The sequence below is a fragment of the Antedon mediterranea genome, chromosome 7 (genome assembly GCF_964355755.1).
Source record: "Antedon mediterranea chromosome 7, ecAntMedi1.1, whole genome shotgun sequence".
Taxonomy (NCBI): domain Eukaryota; kingdom Metazoa; phylum Echinodermata; class Crinoidea; order Comatulida; family Antedonidae; genus Antedon; species Antedon mediterranea.
In genome coordinates this window covers 2,617,378-2,639,301 of record NC_092676.1, presented here as the reverse complement: position 1 = coordinate 2,639,301, position 21,924 = coordinate 2,617,378, and the positions used below count along the sequence as shown (strand labels likewise).

The following is a 21,924-nucleotide window of genomic DNA, read 5'->3' as shown; positions in this document are numbered from 1 at the left end:
GCAAAGCATAACAAGAAACATTAAAAACAAACATGTTCTACACTTTGTAACAAACTGAATTATGTTAAGATCACTCGGAGAATTCTTTTTAACAGTAGCACCACCTCTAAAGAACACAGGGTACGAGATCTAAGCATCTGGTGGAGATTTACAAGCCCTGACCTGGCATAGATCTACCCGCAACCAAAAAAAAAGAGTACAAGGCTTAAAGATAGTATTATTAAGTTTATGCTCAAAGGGTGTGGACACAGAGGAACAAATTAATAAAAGACATTGTTGTGTTTTCGAAATTAGCAATTGTTTTGATCAAACTGACCGTAATCATTAACCATTTTCTTGGAAGGTTGGAACACAATCAAAGGCGTCTGTCATTTAAGTATGAATGTCGTGGCTAAATTGGTCTGCTTTGTAAGGATAAGTTTAGAATGAAAACATTGGCAAAACACATTCCCTGTCTCTTGTCAAGGGATCTTGGTAAAAACTATTAAACAAACACTCTCTTAACAAGTTAATATACAGTGGCGTATTACAGAGTCATGTTCGCATCTAAATAATATGATGGCTCTTAACATGTGAACAATAATTAAGTTGATGGTAGGTTAAAAAGAGTTTGCTTATTAGCTCTGTCTACACTGTCAAAAAGTTTGAAATAAAGAGTGATATACCCAAATATGGTAGTGATATACCCGAATATGGTAGTGATATGACATCATCAGGTCCATATTTTTTGACACATAAAGTTTGATAGTGTAGAGGTTAAACAGAGTTTGCTTAGAATAGGTACAGTAGTAGATGAAAATTAAGTTGATGGTAGGCCCAGCACTTAGAGGTTAAACAGAGTTTGCTTAGAATAGGTACAGTAGTAGATGAAAATTAAGTTGATGGTAGGCCCAGCACTTAGAGGTTAAACAGAGTTTGCTTAGAATAGGTACAGTAGTAGATGAAAATTAAGTTGATGGTAGGCCCAGTACTTAGAGGTTAAACAGAGTTTGCTTAGCATAGGTAGTAGATGAAAATTAAGTTGATGGTAGGCCCAGTACTTAGAGGTTAAACAGAGTTTGCTTAGTATAGGTAGTAGATGAAAATTAAGTTGATGGTAGGCCCAGTACTTAGAGGTTAAACAGAGATTACTTAGCATAGGTAGTAGATGAAAATTAAGTTGATGGTAGGCCCAGTACTTAGAGGTTAAACAGAGATTACTTAGCATAGGTAGTAGATGAAAATTAAGTTGATGGTAGGCCCAGTACTTAGAGGTTAAACAGAGATTACTTAGCATAGGTAGTAGATGAAAATTAAGTTGATGGTAGGCCCAGTACTTAGAGAGGTTAAACAGAGATTACTTAGCATAGGTAGTAGATGAAAATTAAGTTGATGGTAGGCCCAGTACTTAGAGGTTAAACAGAGATTACTTAGCATAGGTAGTAGATGAAAATTAAGTTGATGGTAGGCCCAGTACTTAGAGGTTAAACAGAGATTACTTAGCATAGGTAGTAGATGAAAATTAAGTTGATGGTAGGCCCAGTACTTAGAGGTTAAACAGAGATTACTTAGCATAGGTAGTAGATGAAAATTAAGTTGATGGTAGGCCCAGTACTTAGAGGTTAAACAGAGATTACTTAGCATAGGTAGTAGATGAAAATTAAGTTGATGGTAGGCCCAGTACTTAGAGGTTAAACAGAGATTACTTAGCATAGGTAGTAGATGAAAATTAAGTTGATGGTAGGCCCAGTACTTAGAGGTTAAACAGAGATTACTTAGCATAGGTAGTAGATGAAAATTAAGTTGATGGTAGGCCCAGTACTTAGAGGTTAAACAGAGATTACTTAGCATAGGTAGTAGATGAAAATTAAGTTGATGGTAGGCCCAGTACTTAGAGGTTAAACAGAGATTACTTAGCATAGGTAGTAGATGAAAATTAAGTTGATGGTAGGCCCAGTACTTAGAGGTTAAACAGAGATTACTTAGCATAGGTAGTAGATGAAAATTAAGTTGATGGTAGGCCCAGTACTTAGAGGTTAAACAGAGATTACTTAGCATAGGTAGTAGATGAAAATTAAGTTGATGGTAGGCCCAGTACTTAGAGAGGTTAAACAGAGATTACTTAGCATAGGTAGTAGATGAAAATTAAGTTGATGGTAGGCCCAGTACTTAGAGGTTAAACAGAGATTACTTAGCATAGGTAGTAGATGAAAATTAAGTTGATGGTAGGCCCAGTACTTAGAGGTTAAACAGAGATTACTTAGCATAGGTAGTAGATGAAAATTAAGTTGATGGTAGGCCCAGTACTTAGAGGTTAAACAGAGATTACTTAGCATAGGTAGTAGATGAAAATTAAGTTGATGGTAGGCCCAGTACTTAGAGGTTAAACAGAGATTACTTAGCATAGGTAGTAGATGAAAATTAAGTTGATGGTAGGCCCAGTACTTAGAGGTTAAACAGAGATTACTTAGCATAGGTAGTAGATGAAAATTAAGTTGATGGTAGGCCCAGTACTTAGAGGTTAAACAGAGATTACTTAGCATAGGTAGTAGATGAAAATTAAGTTGATGGTAGGCCCAGTACTTAGAGGTTAAACAGAGATTACTTAGCATAGGTAGTAGATGAAAATTAAGTTGATGGTAGCCCCAGTTATAAGTTTCAGCTTCCCATGATGTAATAATAGTGCTATTCACTTTGACCAAAAATGTGATCACATTCACAGCAACAAAAAAAAAGTTTATTTAAAAATTGTAATCACGTACACAAAAAAGGGCAATTAATATTTCTAGACTTCTATATTTGCATTTTCCTTTCTGCAGATCATCAATTTCACTTACATTTGATTTACATGATTTTTAAAGGATAAAAGATGTTTTAGATAATTTTTACTTTAAAATTATATTCTAACTGACTAAAAACATCCTATTAGATGACAAATATAGTTGAGTTTTTAAAAATCAGGAAAGAAATTTCTGGGAACCTTATAAATTTATATTCAGCAGTGAATGAGGAGGATGATGATGATGACGACTATACTATTTATAGAGAGGGGTGTTGAATAAATTGTTTACTTATTGAATTTTATCCTGTTCTATTGATGGTTCATCAAGGTAAAGCTAGATACACAATAGACATATTACTATCAGTTTGCAATAATGCTTTCTTTTACTATTTATATTTTAAATAAAGTTACAATTATCTGTTCTTATTAAATTATTGAATCAAATTGTTTATGTAAACTTTATTATTCAGCAGAAAATGATGATGATAATGATGACTATTTATGGATAGGGATGTTTAATGACTGTTTTACTTAGTGAATTTTATCCTGTTCTATTGCTGGTTCATTCAGGTAATCTAGGTACAAAATAGACATCATTTTGAGATTAAAATGAAATAGTAAAACATGGGAGGATGCCTTTATAGGACAAAATGTCACTTAAGTTAGTGAAACAGAAGCTTAAGTTAAGCGAGACACAAGGCATTTTTAATTTATACAAAGTTACAATTATTTTTAACTGTTCTTATTAAAAAGCACTTGAAACATATTGTTCATGATAAATTTAATAAATCCTCAATAATAGCCTAATAAAATTTCTTTAAACAATAAGATATTAATAATTTTGATAATAATAATAACAAATAAATATACTTATATAGGCCTACCGTATAACTCCATCAAAAGTTAAGTGTTGTACTTTTTCTTTTTCACTATTGTATAATTCATTTCCTTTTCTTTTTCTTTAAACTTATGAACGCACCGTCATAAAACGTGTGCCGCTGTTCTAAAAGCGTCTGTTCAATAAAGTTATTATTTATGTTCAGTGGTCATTTACCTTTTATCCCCTCCAGCAACTCAACCTCGCATTGAGTTCCAACTTTACTTTATCCCCCAACCACTTAGCCTTTTAGACCCTTATTCATCAGCTTTAACCAAGATTCTTCACAATTCATTATTCAATCTCACCTAATACTCATCTTTCAGCAGTTATCCATCACATTTAATCCACTGTCCATCAGTTTTGATCCCCTATACATCAGCTTAATCCAATATCTAGCAAAGTTTATCTCTTAAGTTTATCCTGTTCAAATTGTGAAATCTATCAGCTTGTTCTCTCCACTTAAAAATGACATGTTTTTATAATAGGTTTCGAAACAAGTATTAAATTAAATTGTCTCTTTGAAGTATAAAGTTTACTGATAGGCCCAGTATTACCTCAAAGTTTTTTAAAACTAAACTCCTGTGAAATCATTTTGTTTATTATAACATAATAATTCACTATTTAAAGATGTATTGTCCCACTGAACAAAAATGTTTTTGTTGAATATGCCTTTTAATATCATAATAGTTATTCACTTTTGACTAAAAATTGGATTGAAAAAAATTGTATTTAACTGAAAAATGTAATTTAAAGCAAAAAGTAGTCAAATTGGCTGCCAGCCAATGGATTTTTGGTTGAATTTAACAATTTATTATGCCATTTTATAAGTGAAAACATTTTTTTTTCTACAAAAGTGAATAACTTGATTAAAGCTGCCAAATGGTCTCAAAGTCTGATTGTATTAATCTTTATTTTCATGTTTTTGGAGGAAAATACTCCGTAACATGTTAGAGTGCATTCATTGTGCTAGGTTGTTACCACTTGACAACAGGGATGGCACACAGTCTTAACAGTGGCATTCATTTTGAGAGAAACATGGCCTATGTTGGTTTATCCGGGTAAGTGAAAACAACATAGATATTTTTCGATATTTTTATTTATCATTATTTTATATTTATTTTTTATCAGACATCTGACAGCTAAATATAACATTTCCAAAATTATCGTCTGTATCATTTTAAAAAATAAAAAAGATAACACATCATTAAATGTCTTATGCATCGTAATAAAAAAAATCTTGGTTTACTTTTATAAACTATACCAACACAGGATGTAATAAAACTATATAAAAATATAAAGAAAACTCATAAATTGTTATGCTATAAAATGTAATGTACTTTAGTACTATAAATACTGGTTGAAAATGTATTGTATATTTGGAGGCAATAGTAATAATTAGAGAAATAAACAGAATATAATACATTTTCATAAACTAAGTTTTTCATTTGTTTCTTTAAAGATGTTTTGTCCCCCAAAAATATGAAAAAATGAAGATTAATTAAATCAGTCTTTGAATATGTTATTTTGTAGTTTTAATATAGTTAATCACTTCCTTAGAAAAAAAAATATAGTTTTCACTTATAAATGACAAAATAAATGGTTAAATTCAACCAAAACCCCATTGGCTGGCAGCCAATTTGACCATTTTTTGCTTTAAATTACAGTTTTTTTAGGTACATTTTTATTTGATCCAATTTTTGGTCAAAGTGGATAACTATTATGTTACATTAAAATGGCATATCCAACAAAAATGTTGTTAAGAATTATTTTTTCAGGGGGACAATACTTCTTTTTAAGTATCATAAATCGAGGAAAGTAAAAATATGCGTCTTCGTTGCAACAACATAGATTGATATTATTAACAGGACATATGTCATTACATAAAAGCAGAGAAGGTTAAATATAATTGTATTCTGAGAACAGGTGTAATCTCCGTGAAAGAGACTTGTGGTCCAATGGGATAGCGATCTAACGAGGGCACTGTTTTCTTTTATAGTTGCCACTTATCGCTCGCTAGATACAGTGATAAAGAATCCTTGTGTATGACGCTTGTACCATACGTGACAAGCGAGGGCAGGCTAAATTTTATATAAAACGTCTAGCAACAAATGTGTATGCAAGATGAAAACTAATTTCACTCAAAAATTATTCAGCATTCTGCAAAAAGTTGGAAATATTTGATTTACTCATAAAGATGTTTATTAAATATCTTTAAAATTAAATTTAAAATAAAACATGGATGTACAGTAGACAATTAATATTATTTTCCAGATAAATGTAAAATATCTTCAATAATTTAATTTACTAACAATTTTAAAAGGGTGGAAGCTTTTACCAAAAATAATTTTCTAATAACTGGAAATATAGTTTTCAACATATATATATATTTTTATTATTTATTTACATTTATTTATTTATTTTAAATATTTCATGTTTATTTCAAATATGTTTTAAATGTAAAATATGTATAGATTTGTGAATAAAAAGAGACATTAAACACAACATAAATATTCAGGAAATTCCAAACCAATTCTAAATATTACATTAGGAAATGCTCTTCTTCATTCCAAAAGTACTGGCACCATAAAGGTGACGTCCTTCAAATGTCTTCAGTCTATAGTGCAATTTTTTAAATAAAAATTTCTGGTTCAAATCTATAAGCTTAACATAAACATTTTAATTTTTTTAATAGCCAATGAAACTATCAAAGAGGGCCCCTGGATATCAAAGAGGGTCCCTGGATATCAAAGAGGGCCCCTGGATATCAAAGAGGGCCCCTGGATATCAAAGAGGGCCCCTGGATATCAAAGAGGGCCCCTGGATATCAAAGAGGGCCCCTGGATATCAAAGAAGGCCCCTAGATATCAAATAGGGCCCCTGGATATCAAAGAGGGCCCCTGGATATCAAAGAGGGTCCCTGGATATCAAAGAGGGCCCCTGGATATCAAAGAGGGCCCCTGGATATCAAAGAGGGTCCCTGGATATCAAAGAGGGCTGCTGGATATCAAAGAGGGCCCCTGGATATCAAAGAGGGCCCCTGGATATCAAAGAGGGCCCCTGGATATCAAAGAGGGTCCCTGGATATCAAAGAGGGCCCTGGATATCTGCTTGCCTGTGAGTTCTACTGCAAGACTGGCTGACCTCTAAATAAAGTTGAAATAAATAAATTTTAGGTTCAAATCTAATATTCTTCTATTTATTTATTCTTTTTCTAAAGGCAAAAGAACTCCCTAAGCCTCATAATAACACTTAGATCATAAACCACATAAGGCTTTATTACCATTCTAGAAGTGACAAGTTACTGATCGATACGAATAAAATAAAAGAAATTAGAATATCAAATTTTAAACGCAGCGTTAAATTGTACAATCACGTGGCTAAACGCTTTCTCGCTTTCCCATAATGATAATCCTAGGACAAACACCAGTTCCCAATACCTCGATATCACGGTGTGTAAATCTTTGTAAGATTAAATGCTAACTAGTTAATCATACGTAATCGTTTCCTCTCCTCTAAGCCACATATACATTTAGATTTGCGTAATCTCTCGCCAGTGGATCTGATTTTTAATTGTAGCACAGTTTTATAAAAAAAAAACTATGACAGAGTTACGGCTAACTAGTTATATACAGAATGCCGTAAGAATGAAATCCAGAGGATTATTAACTGCCATCCAATTAGAATTTCAACTGAGTGAATTTGCCAATCGCTTTAAGGATCATTCATTAGTCAATGCCGAGATCATCATCTTGTTTGTTAATATTCTGTATTAAAAACCTTCACCAATTTAAAGCCAAAAGCATTTTTTTTCTCACTATTTTCCTCCCTGAATTTTAATGTTTCTTAGAGAGTATTGCAACAAATATACAATTTATAGATACGGTAAATTTTTCACATCACGAGGCCAAAAGTGGGAATTCTTTTTTTTTTTCGAGAATACCTTTAAGAGAATTTTTCTCTTAAAAACAGAATAAAGATTTATTGTTTTTAATGGTACTAAATGAACTTACGTTCTAGGAGGACATAAAAATGATTTTTTTAAAAACCTTTTAACTTAATCTTGACAATTTCTTTAAACTAAAGTGAATGTTTCGCATAATTGAAATGTGTTTTATCTTTTAAATTTATTTTATTGCTGATGGGTTTCAATTAAAGTTTTTTTAATTAAGTCAACTTTCCGATAAAAACCCATTTGTTATTGCAAATTTATATTCTTGATTGTTAATAATTTGTAAAATAAAAAGTAAATTTAATTGATTTCTCTTTTGATTCTAATCATTTTGTGTATTATTTTATTTTGTTAATCTTTATAAATTCTAATTATTTTAATTTAATTTAATTGTTGCATGTTAAGTCTTGCCTTATTGTATTTTTGTGAGGATCCCTAGTGATCAGCTTTTACTGGATAAACCACTCACGTAAAATAATGTCAAAATAAAATCAACGAAAGTACAATAATGGTAATATAATTTCATGTTTAATATACAGCATATCTAAAACTTTGTCTACCCAATCAAATTTTATATGACAAAAAAAGTGATGTGCCCATATATGGACATGATGTCATATCATTACCATATTTGGGCATATCACTACCATATTTGGGCACATCACAATTTTTTTGTCAATGTCAAACAAGTTTGAGACAGAGCTTAAGTTAATTTCATTTAAATGTTTTAATAATCACGCAGGGGGCATACTTCAACATCCGTAGTGTATTATCATAAAAACAGTATTTCTGCACATATTGTAATATTTCTATATTTAACCCATAATTAACAAAAGAAATTCACATTATGGAACACTGTAGTATATAAAAACAACATTATATAACAGTTATAACTGCTAAAAATAGTAAAATTATCGTCTTAAAGTTGATCACTAGCCATATGTATCATACAAATGACAAAGATAAATATGGGACTCTTGTATTTGAATACCATTATTATATTTTCCATCCAAATAAACCTCACAAGGATATTATGTAACATTATTTGTTTGTATGATTCAATTATAGTATCAGACCTTGATTTATAAATGTAAGAGGAGAGCTCCTAATGGCTCTCCTCAATATGTTGAGGAGAGCCATTATTTTGATTAAGTATTCGAGGCACAGGCCCACCATGGTTGGGCCTGTGGCGAGCCGAATTTTGATAAATGACACCTCTAGATGGCCGGAAATGGTACTCTCGCACGTAAAATTCATCGTAGGTCATTGTTCTCTGAACGTAGTCTACGATGTATTGTTATGATTATTAAATTATCTACGCGTCGATCGTAGGGTGGTTCGTAGGGTTAGTAAACACCATTGTCATCGCCTTTACTTTAGAAGCATGGACAATGCAAACAAACAATGTATTGTTTGCTAATTATAATCCTATCTAAAGATAGTAGACGTCAATTTTTGTAGCCACCCTAGCTAGGCCTACGCATCGGTTATCCTAATTTTGACGGAAATCCGCCGACGAGACGACATCGGGTCCGTGGACCTCTTAGCTCAAGCAGAGAGAGAGAGTCGAGGCTATCTATCTAGTCTAGTTTCGGCGGCCTACACTATAAATTATTTAATCCTACCTTGGGTTAGCGAATTATAAAAACAACGACACCTAGGCTAGGACACCAACAAAATATATGCAAAATAAATATATATTCCATATTAATTACTATAGGATTTAACATAAAGGCGACATGTGTATAAGAAAAGGGCCGACCAGAATTTGGAGGGGAAAACATTAGAGCAGTTATCAGAGAGAGAGTGTTTCATGTCATGTGACACAAAATCCAGGTACACGATCTTTATCGTCGGCAGCCACCCTCCTGAGTTAAAAAAAAACCATGTGAGATGTTGCGGTAAAGCAGAGAGTATCGCGTTTCATGCCATGTGACCAAAAAAACTAGGTCTGTATAATTACGGTCTTCTGACGGCAGTCTTTTTGAGCTACCGATTGAACGTTCTGATACTATATTTAGAATGAATTGTTTACGATATTTTTCTCGCAACATCAAAGATCGTAGGCGCGCCTAGCCTATCGGGGGTAGCCATAACAAAGATCGTTTGCGCGACTATATATAGACTGTGTGTTGTATTCGGGGTTAATATTCTTATCATTATATATATTTTTATGACGCACTGTAACAGGTTGGGGAGCGCTATTTTAGGCGCTCCTTTGATCGTTTTCAGGAGCGCCAAGGAGCGTCAGCGCCATGGCGCTCCTTTTAAATCAAGGTCTGTAGTATGATGAAAATCCAGCAGTTAGGAGCTGTTTAACAAAATGTTATTGTTAAAAATTGTGTTAAATAATTAGCATGTTTATAATATTTCATGCCCCTGATTGTAGTTCTGGATTCTCTCCAAGAAAAGAGAACAGTTTAAGGAACAGTTACGGAATAAGGGAAGAAAGAATGGATTTTGTAAATGGTGTGAAATATATAAATTCACAAGCCATAACGCTTTCTATGGTATTTAACAATAACAGGTTAAAAATGAATAAACGGATTATACCAGCCTGTTCTAATGCTCATACAGATTATAAGAGTGCTCATCAAGCAGGTTATACCAATCTTTAAACAGGTTATAATGCTCATTAAACAGGTTATACCAATCTTTAAACAGGTTATAATGCTCATTAAACAGGTTATACCAATCTTTAAACAGGTTATAATGCTCATTAAACAGGTTATACCAATCTTTAAACAGGTTATAATGCTCATTAAACAGGTTATACCAATCTTTAAACAGGTTATAATGCTCATTTAAAACAGGTTATAACAATATATAGCTATATTTTGCTATTTTTATGCATTTTTGTACTTACAGTAGACCAATACTGCGTCTTAGTGAAACAGTTATAACAATTATTAAACATGTTACAGGTTGTAATGACAACTAAACAGGTTAAACAAATCATTAAACAGGTTATATAAAGAATTCCAGAAAGCTTGATTCATATAACTTACCATTCCCATGTGCTCCATAGGTGTAGTGACCTATTATTGTACTGCTTGCTAACCAGATGTAGAAATTATCAAGTTAATGTGAAGATAATTTGCATTTCATATTGTAAGCGATGACAATATAAAACCTTCTGGCCGAAACAAAACGACTATGATTGAAGCAAACGGGGTCATAAAGGTCATCGATAATGAAGGGATTTTACACTATAATGTCTAGATGACAAATAGTACTGATTAACATAGCCGGCCAACACAATTGTACGCTTAACTTGCTCGAATAATAACGAAATTGAAGAAGCATTGATGAAATTCCAGAGCCAATAAATTCAAATGTAGAGTTGGAAAGCCCTGGGGAACAGTATAGTAATCAATGGGAAACGATCTACTATAACACCTTGAAATCTGCTATGACAATAACCACAATCAACGTGGATCATACGCACATATCAAGTAGAATAACATCCGATCGCAAATAACTTTACTTCTGATCACAAATATGTTAAATGATCACAAAAAACTCCTACAGTTGATATAAATAACTTCAACAGTTTATCATAAATAAACTAATGATCGCAAATAGCTCATACAGTATATTAATAAATAACTAATTGAATACAAATAACCTCAAATATGTAAATGGTCGCATGTAGATGAATTAAATATTAAAAATATATTGAATAGTAGAAACTAGAGGACAGCTTTTGATACAAAAAAAATCTCCTTAATTAATAGGGGTGTCCCCTGAATAGAGATTGGCAATAGTGTCAAAAAACATTGCCTCTCAATTATTTCATAAGAAATAGGGGATGTCTCCTGAATAGCAGTGTCCCAAAAGAGGGTTCAACTATAATGAATGTTGCATTATTGTTTTTTTTTTAATGACAATAAAACTTTTTAATTACAATTCAAATTTAGATTTTTCGCAATGGTACAAACAAATATTTAATTAAAATGTTATTGTGAATTTTTATTTACAGATTAAGAAAAATATCAGGGATATGTCAAAGGTGTTCAACCGTATTTTATACATTATATGCCCACAATATATCATATCATTCATATATAAAAACAATCAAATAAAATGACCTGTGAATTCAAACATACAGTGGTATTGTAAAAAAGGGTCAGCGTTTTGTAAGTGCATTACATACAGCGATTGAATTATTACGGTCGATGAATTTTTTTAGTTCATAAGCATGTTTTAACTTCGGTGTAAAAGGATAGATTTCATTATATTCCTAACACATTATGTTGAAATATTCATAGAGAGAGCATTACTACTTTTTATTCGACGCATGTATGCTCTCCGACATAAAACAGCATTCGGAAATTAAAGCCAGTCAAGTTAACGTTTTTTACGCCTAAATAAAATTAATTTTTGAATATAAATTTCTCTGTGAGTTATCAGTTTAGTAGAAAGATCTACTTAACTAAGGGTTTACATTGTTAATATTTTTTATAATGCGTTCAATAATAAATGGAATAATTTATGGTCAAAAGATTAATTTGATGCAAATATATTATTTTTTATTGTTTTAAACCCAACACAAAGGAATTTACCTACAAATGTCAAGAAATAAAATATATATATTGTTGCAAATAACACTTTGTAATTATAAATATAACATAAAATATAATTGTAATAATTGTAGTCTTATTTTTAAAGAGCATACCTAGATTACTAGAAATGTTACTAACTATTACACTCAACTAGGGGGTTACACAGGTTTTTTCACCCAGGGTCATAGCCTCTAAATTCTTAAGTCCAGGTTCTACAACCACATCCATTCAATCATCCAATATTAATTAAAATAATTGAATGAATATTAATTAATTGTTTAAATTAATTATTCCTTAATTATTAATTAAATTAGGAAATGATTATCAAAGGAAAATAATTATTAATAATAAGCCTTGACATTGTTTATATCATGGTCATGTTTACTTGCAACGGCAAATACATGATTACAGGACGGGTTAAACCCATGTTTTCTAAACCAAGTTAGTCTCATATGAGATTTGAACCAAACACACTGGGATTGAAAAGCAAGCATGACAACCATCAAGCCTACACCTATATCTATAATACCAAGTGTAATTTGCATATAGTAGGCCTACATATAAAGTGTCATTTGCATACAGTAGGCCTACAAAGTGTCATTTGCATACAGTAGGCCTACAAAGTGTCATTTGCATACAGTAGGCCTACAAAGTGTCATTTTAATATCGCTCTTAACACCTTTAATGCACATATTTTTTAAAGAACAGTGCATTATAGTATGACTATACTGTATAAAGTATGACCATGTGATTTTTCAGCATTTGTTGTTTTTTTTTTGTGATGTTTCAACATGGGTGACATGGAAGGCAAATTTCAAGTAGTGTTCATTAGTTCGACCAAATAAATTGAATTGGCTACTTTTATTCACTTACATTAAACATTAAATACACCATGCCAGACGTATTAAAAATCTCTTTCATTCCTGCCACGGTGGAATTAAACCTACAACTACCGAAATAAAGTACATTTATTCTTTACACCTACATTAAATGCATCACGTCAGGTATATATAAAACCCCTTTTCGTCACCTGTAGTTACCTCTAACCCCCTTACCTCAAACACCTATACACGTGAATGGACCGTAAAATATATGACTGATAATAACACAAACGCAAACCTGTAAAAAGCAATAACTATTAACTTACCTGATAAAAAGCGTTACAGTGATTACAATACTTCGGCGGAGGAGGAGCGCACACAACTGATATCCCACAATGCTCTCAACTTCCTTCTGCAAAACAAAAAACAATCCCATGAACATTATATTAATTAAGTGAAGGTAGACAGGTTGTATTAATTGAAACGTTAATGGATTAATTATAATATTATAATTAATTTGTAATGGTTTTTATTGATACCAATTAGTTGTTTCCCCACTTTATTTTAAGTAACACATTTGGAGATTGTTTTTTTAGATGATAAACATGTCGGTGAACAAAAACAAATTTTCCATATTTAGGCATACAGTCAAATACAGTAACATTCGCTGAATACTATACAGTATAAATATATATGTATTATATACAATAAACAAATCTCAATTACATACAACCTATCCTAAAATTGGTATTATTGGTGGCCAATCCCTATTCATTGTTTACTCGTATTAAAGGGACAATTTGTTGGGTGTTGAACGTGTCCCCATGATAAGTGTAACCATGTGGTATAAAATAATGAACCTCCATGGTCTAATGTAATTGGAAAAGGTATTGCAGGGTATTAAATGGAAGGGGATGTTACTTAATTTAGGGAAGATTTAATTGGACAGGGGAGGAGATAAATTGAGGGGAAAGAATATTTACGTGAAAAGAATCATGTAAATTATTACATTAAAAGATTTAACTTCAACTATAATTAATAATATCAATTTGTTTGCCTCTCTGATAATTACTCTATTATTATTTTCTATGTTGGCAAACCGATAAGATGACTTGGTGTTTTTGCATCGTGAATAAAAATAACATAAAAATTAATATCAAATGTACAAAGAAATAGAACAACAATAATTTGCAACAAAAAGCCTTATGAAATAAGCAGGTAGCCTTAGAGTAAAGGCAAATGTAGTATGAAAGACTTGAAGGGTTGGTTACCTACATGTTCTAACAGTTTATGCTTCCGCTGAGATGATTTTACGAGCAACAATAAAAAGATCATACAATGAAATCACAAGTATCATATCCTAAACTTATTGTAATATTACAATAGGCAAACTTAATATGAAATAACATTTAATATATTTTTTTTCTGGATTATAGTAATTGTATTAACATTAATTAATTATCATTTGATTTATTTCATGTCATGATAATGAATTTAATTTATACATAAAAAAATAATATACCATTAAAAAAAACATATAAAAAAATGCTTTTTAATTATAGATATGCACTTTTTACCCTAATATACTCATGCCCTTAGTCAGGAGTTTAAAGGTCAGAACAAAACCACCTTTTTTAAAACTACAGCAACAGAATAATTAAATAAAGGCCAAACTCTGTTCACACTACCAAAACTAGTTTGACAAAAAAAGTGTGATGTGCCCAAATATGGAAGTGATATGACATCATGTCCATATATGGGCACATGACATTTTTTCCTATAAAGTTTGATAGTGTAGACAGAGCTTAACTTATAGCTCATGATGATTTTTGCTATTTCTGTATAAAGTGGCCTTTTATGAAATAAACAATCTCCCTATAAAAATCCTGGCTACACGCTTGTCCTTTATTATAAAATAATAATACTAAAGGATAAAATATGTTAAATAAGGTCATGGGACAAGACAAGAAACATCATGATATGATGCCAGAAATGAAGCAAGTCAACCATGTTATGACATTAAGAAGAATACTGTCTACCAACTTTAATATTAGTTCAACATAATTGAGTGAGATATAATATACACAATACATTTCTTCTAGATTTGTTTTTTTGTCTCGTCTGTCACCCTAGGCAAGATAATTTACTCTCATTTCCAAGTTCCTTGGAAGGGGTATTGTCCGACGCATAACTAACATGTAAAAAGAAAAGATAATGTGCTGATGTATTTGCCAGGGGCCTAAAATAGAGGGCTTAATCCAAATGTCTTCATTGTCTGGAGCTCAAATGTCATGTTTTAACCTTTTTATGTAATTTTTTGTATTTGTTGTTTTTGTATTTTACCCCTTGGTGTCGTACTGTTTGTATTTTACCCATTTTATCATATTTTAGTAATTTTTATGTACGTCACAAGCAACTTGACAATTTTCGAGCCAGAGTACTTGACAAAATAATTGAATTGAAAACAGAACTTGGCTATTCTTGAGCCTCTAAATGTTGACAAAATGGAAAATATTTATTCCTATCGGCTAAAATGACATTACTCTTTGTTTTTTTTAATGTTTCTTTAATTTGAATTCTACTTTATAATAGTGGTACAAAAAGTTATTTAAAGTAACATTACTTAGATTTTTTTCACTGCCCAAAATACCACTAGCCAAGTCCTCATATGAGACATAGTTTAGAAAAGGTGAGGTAGTTCTCATCCTTTCATTGCCGAGTTATGATATATTGTTGTGTTTCATATGTAAATGTCAAAATTATATAATTATTATATAATCATATAAAAACAATTTTAACATTCTATAATGAATATTCATAACTAAACGAAAAATGAGGAACAAAGTATAATTGACTATTATTGGACAAAAATGTAATTGACTACTTTAACCGGACCATAAGCAAGCAATACAACAGTTATGAAACGGCATAAGTGACATAACCTCAACAGATATGAAACGGCATAAGTGACATAACCTCAGAGACCTAAACTGTATAGCTATTTGAACTGTACATGCACTTATGTAAAATATCATGCCCTGTGATTTTAATACAAAAACTACAGCACTACATTGTCAATGCTCCTAATCATTATCACACTTTTATCGGTTCCATAAATGAGAATTGTATATAAATTCGAACACAAGAACAAGTATGTATAAATATATTAAAATATATTCTGAATATCAGTGGTTGTTGAGCATTCACCTTGTGGAGTACTTTCTCTTCGTACTGTAACTACTTACAATTGACTTTGTGATCAGCCTCTAGTCTACTCCTGACATTTGATTCCCAAATCACTAATAACAACAATAGTTATCTAATTATCTATATGACTTTGGATTGTTGTGAAGAATAAATGTTAAAAAGACAAACGTAATAATATGAACTATGAAATAAATCTATCAAAGTATGTTAATAAATTTAGAAAAATATTAAATTATTGCAAAAAAAGAATTAAAAACTTTGTCTTGTTACCTTGGCTTTTTAAAACACAATAAAATAACATAAGAGGTTACTAATGGCCTACATTAACAAATTTACATTTTACATTTATATAATTTATAAAGGCTAATTGACTTCATGGTTACTGGAAAATTTAGCTAAATATTAAAAAAGAAAACAAAAACAATTATCTTGTATTAAACCTATAAATAGATAAAACAATTAAAATTACACTTTAAATAATTATTAAAACATTTGAGCATAATAATAAAATAAACTAAAATTACAAGGATAGAGTAAAACAAAAATATACAATTAAAAATAAATAATATAATTTTTTTTTAATGTATTGTGTTGATGACCCTATGTACTTCTTTGCCACATAAATCAACATAAACTTTAGCACATCCTATCTACTTTATAATTTTAAAAGAACAGTATGTTATCTATAAAATAATGTTATCTTAAACAAATTATCACATTGCAAACTGAAGTAGTATTACAAATATCAATAACCTAAATTACTGTATGGGTGCAGTACTAACTGAACCGCGGAACGCAGCCGAATCGTTCCCTCGGGTCCGGTAAATGGTCAAGATATTGCAACAGATAGCGAGACGACTCCTTTGACAATATCTGCTTATTGTGCGGAACTAAATTAATGTAACTATGTCTGATACTTCGAGCTAAGACGTATACAGATATTGAATAAGTTCTCAAAGGTAACTTGGTGCACTTTTAAGATGTACAGAATTATAATTAAAGTTCATGCTATCACACAATGAAAAGTACAATAGGTTTGTATACCTAATTTAATAATGATTATATCTTAAATGGTAAAGAAATAACACTCAATGTACTATCCTATCCAATATAGGAATAATGTTAATGTCTCTACTCAGGTGTGAAACAGCAAAAGAAAGTACAGCACATAAGTTACATTTTAGTTACTGGTAAGTAGCTTAAATTGGTCTTCAACTATTAAACTAGCAATATGCAGGTATCACATCTATAGACTATCTCTCCCTTGAATGCATGTCTGGAAAATTCCCTATTGCATCTTCATACTCTATTTCTGAACAATTATGGCGATTATTCCTAATGAAATTAAGAACAGAGACAGAAAATAACTACAAAACCGAATGGAAAAGAATGCTGGTTCTCCGGAAACTACAAGTGTGTAAAGAGTCATTCAAAACTGAAAGCTCTGTCTATACTATCACCACTTTATATGACAAAAAAATGTGATGTGCCCATATATGGACATGATGATGTCATATCACTACCATGTGTAAGCATATCACTACCATATTTGGGCATATCACACTTTTTTTGTTAAACTAGTTTGATAGTGTAGACAAAGCTTTAGAGTTTAAAACTTTAGTCCCCAATTTTTTAATTTTCAGATTTTTTTTTTCTTTTATACAAAAAAATATAGAAAATCATAAGGGTATTCACTATTAAAAAAAATGTCAGGTAACCTACAAATAATATCTATAGAAGAATGTATCTAGCTAAAAAATGTGACTAACTAAAAAGGAATATTTGTTAAAGTCAAAGTAGGTTAGCTCTTAGCTCTATCACTCTAGCTTTATAAACTACACATTCATTTTTTGCTGACTGTTCCGCACGCAGTTTGACATAAATTTTGTCTCTCTCGGAAAAAATTGATCATGACATATTTCCATAAATATAAAGTCTACACAAACTAGACAGAACGATCTCAATATTTATTCTCATTTGAGAAAATATTAAGAAAAGCATTTGCAATCAATAACTTTTCAACAATTAATCTAGCGGAGAACAATCTGAACCCAACAAGAATGTTGAATGATGCATTAAAACCGTAGCAACAGCGTTTGATCTCCACCAGGTGTTTTACCTCAATAGAACAATTGAAAAATTAGAATGCTAATTACGGCTATCTTTCTTCGCTAAGGTCGCATTCTCTCGACACGCTTGTGTTTTTTTTCTAATATCTTCACAATTGCTTCTTCTCAATCAAGATTATCACCACTGAGTTCTTTCTGCTTAATTAGATAAAATTTGATTTCAAACAGTCTTAGATGAAAACTAGTCAGTAAGAACCATGTGAAATAACAACTGGTTTCTACAAATGTTTATTAATGCAATGAACAACATAATCTCTGGATTAGTATTAATAATTACACTATTGATTTTTTATGTTAATTGAAGAACAATATTATAGCATTCTAAATGCTTACCATTCAAAGATTAAGAAATTCCAATAATTAAACAAATAAACACAAATTAATTTCTACATTATTTATGCATATGTAGAGTATTGTACTTCAATACAGTACATATACAGAATTTAATTTTAATTGTATACTATTTATTTGCGATACAATATATTATTTATTGTCATTTTAACAAAGAGGTAGAAATGAAATTTGGTTGATTCATTATTATTATTTCAGACTTTAATTTAAACATTTAAATATTTACTTATATAAAATTATATTTTTTAATTGCACGTACTGGATTTACTAGATTTCTGGATTTTCCTCAATTTAAATTTCTATCATAATTTTAAAAATACATCTCTCAGGATTGAGTGAATTTAGTGTAAAACAGACTTGAACCTGTTCACCAGTACTGGTGTTAGTAGTCTATGAGTGCTGCTTACCTGGATAAACCAACATGCTTTTTCCCTTCCGAGGGAGAACATGTACAGTAGTATGTAAATCTTTGAATACCCCTACAAAAAATTCAAGGGGTAGACCTTTACCCATGCATACATCTGCATTTCTTTTTGAGACGTCCAAACGTTTTTTCCATAATATTTTTAATAAAATTGTGTTGGGTATTAAAACAAATTGTTTTCCCTTGGTACCAGACTTAAACTTGTTCACAAGTACTATACGTGTTTAAGTCTTGTTTCTTTTGGTACCAGTATATTATAAAATTGTATAAAAAATCAGAAATTACGAGACATTTTTAAAACATGAACTTGGAACTATAAGATTACAAAAGCACTTGCTTAATTTTCCAAACGTCTCTCAAATCGGATCCCAACGGAAAAGTCCAAACAAATGATCTATTCAACAAAACTCCGTGCCTGTAACTATTGTTAGTTTTCCCATTACAACAATTATCAAAATAGCCATACATTTGTCATCCATTAAGATCGGAAAAAAGTTAAGGAATCCGTGTTAAAATAGAAGAATGCTTTAGAGATGAAGAAAAGCTGTAAAACAGGTGTTTGTCAGAATGCTCTGGTGCCTCACATACATTGGTAACATTATCTCATTCTCACTTTTGCTTCTTCTCTGAGGACAAGATATTACATTGCATCTTGTTGCAACATATGTAATCGCTACTAATTACTAATGAATAAGTTTGAAAAAGACAAAACATTCTTATAAAATAATGAAACTAAAATATGTTCTTTTAATAAAACGATTTAGCACTTTCTTTATAAGGAAACAAAGAAAGAACAAAAGAAAACACAATCTTTTAAAAGTTTAATGAAAATAAAATCTGTTATTTTAATAAAAAATACTTCTAAATGTGGTTTACTTTTACTTAATAAATAGACAAATTTAGATTACGAATTTCACTGGGCATAGATTTAAAAATTATATTAATTTTGTTTTTTTAATGTCGATTCATATTCAAATGGACACAAGTTTGTGTGAACCTGAATAAAAATTACATTAATTTTGTTGTTTCACTGTAGATTCATATTCAACTGGACATAAGTTTGTGTGAACCTGAATAAAAATTACATTAATTTTGTTGTTTCACTGTAGATTCATATTCAACTGGACATAAGTTTGTGTGAACCTGAATAAAAATTACATTAATTTTGTTATTTCATTGTAAATTCATATTCAACTGGACATACGTTTGTGTGAAACTGAATAAAAATAACATTAATTTTGTTGTTTCATTGTCAATTCATATTTAACTGGACATAAGTTTGTGTGAACCTGAATAAAAATTATATTAACCTAACACATAAAATAAAACCATAGTCTAAAATTACACTCTCTTTACATGATAAATTAACCATTTATAATATCAATTGATTTATATTATTTTTATTCATAGTTATTTGCATAAAATAAAATTTCAACGGCCTTGACAATGATAAGCAGGTTTATGCGTAGTAAAAGGTTTCAGAATCTTTAATTTAAATACTTTAATCACATCAATAAAAACAGTCAAACAATAAATGTAAAGTTATTAAAATTTAAATTAAATTACCTCCAAGACAAATCTATTAGAATAATTATCAATAAATGTGAAATACAAGCACTTCAGAGGTTTAAGAAAATATTTAAATCATTTTCAACAATAATTTTAGTAAAATTATAAATGAGTATGAATTATTTTATTAAATAAAGGATGAGAAAAAGAAAGAATTTGGAGGAAAACTTAATAATTTTTACTTCTTTTTCTAACTTTTTTTCAGAAATGTTATAGGAATTTGGTTTTATAATGTATAGTTTTTTTTGTTGGATTGAAAAAAAGATTTTTATACCAATAAAGAGATTTCTATTTTAATACAAAAGTCATTACACATTCAGTAGTCAACGAAGTGTCTCCTTAATAGAGGTCTCTTCTGAATAGGATCAGTAGTTTCCTCTCATTGTTTCACAGGTGCACCTTATTAGGGTGTCTCATGAATAGGAGGGTCCCAGAGGAAAGGGTTTACTGTACATTAGTGTGTCTGTACTGCTTTATGGTTGTAGTGCATGTCGCTACACTTGTACCTTGAATTTAATAAATGTTGATGAATGCCATGGTATCAGAAGAACAGACCTAGAAAATATGCTTACATCATACAACTTGTAAGGATACGATCACGGACAATACCACTGACATGGAGGGGAATACTAAGATTATTTTTACTGTTCTCCCCTCAAAAGGGAAAAGGCCTATGTCGGTTTATCCAGGTAAGCTAGTCACGTAATAGACTTTATAACAAGATTTGAATTAACAGTTGTGAAAGTACTAAAAGAATAAAAATATATCAATGGTAAAAAATCACTGTCACGTTAAATTCAATGTGTTTATTATGTCACGTATGACATTTGTAACTCGGTTTCTTTGTAGATATAAAATGATAACAAATAAAACTTTTTTTTTCCCAACACATGTTTTTGAAATTAAAATCTTGCTGAAAGAAGAAAGGTTTTATTTTTAAGTCGTTTTATTACTATATGATTTTATAAACTTTTTATTATTTTTATTATTGATAATTCTTAATAAACTTTAAATGCATCTTGGGAAAGGAAACTGATGTTTTAAGAAATAAAGATTTTATGTTTTACTAAGCTGATCATTATCAGAGGATTACAATTTTATTTTTAGAATTTCTCAGTAGCATAAAAAGTCTGGACTTTATTTTTTCTTTTGATATTAGAAACAAAACATGCAAAATGTTTATGGAATGAGAGACCATATTATATTTGAGCTCCTTTTCTGAATTACCAGACCCTTGTCTATGTACATTGAGTTGCTATTACACTTGG

At 30.5% G+C, this 21,924-nt stretch overlaps 1 protein-coding gene across 1 annotated transcript in view; it reads right to left on the bottom strand.

Annotated features, from left to right (window-relative positions):
• LOC140055642 (transcription factor SOX-5-like) overlaps positions 1-21,924 on the bottom strand; it is a 128,928-nt gene that overhangs the window by 98,893 nt on the left and 8,111 nt on the right. The window contains exon 2 of the mRNA XM_072100991.1: positions 13,303-13,388. The gene's annotated coding sequence lies outside the window, so the exon portion shown is untranslated. The remainder of the gene's footprint in view (positions 1-13,302; positions 13,389-21,924) is intronic.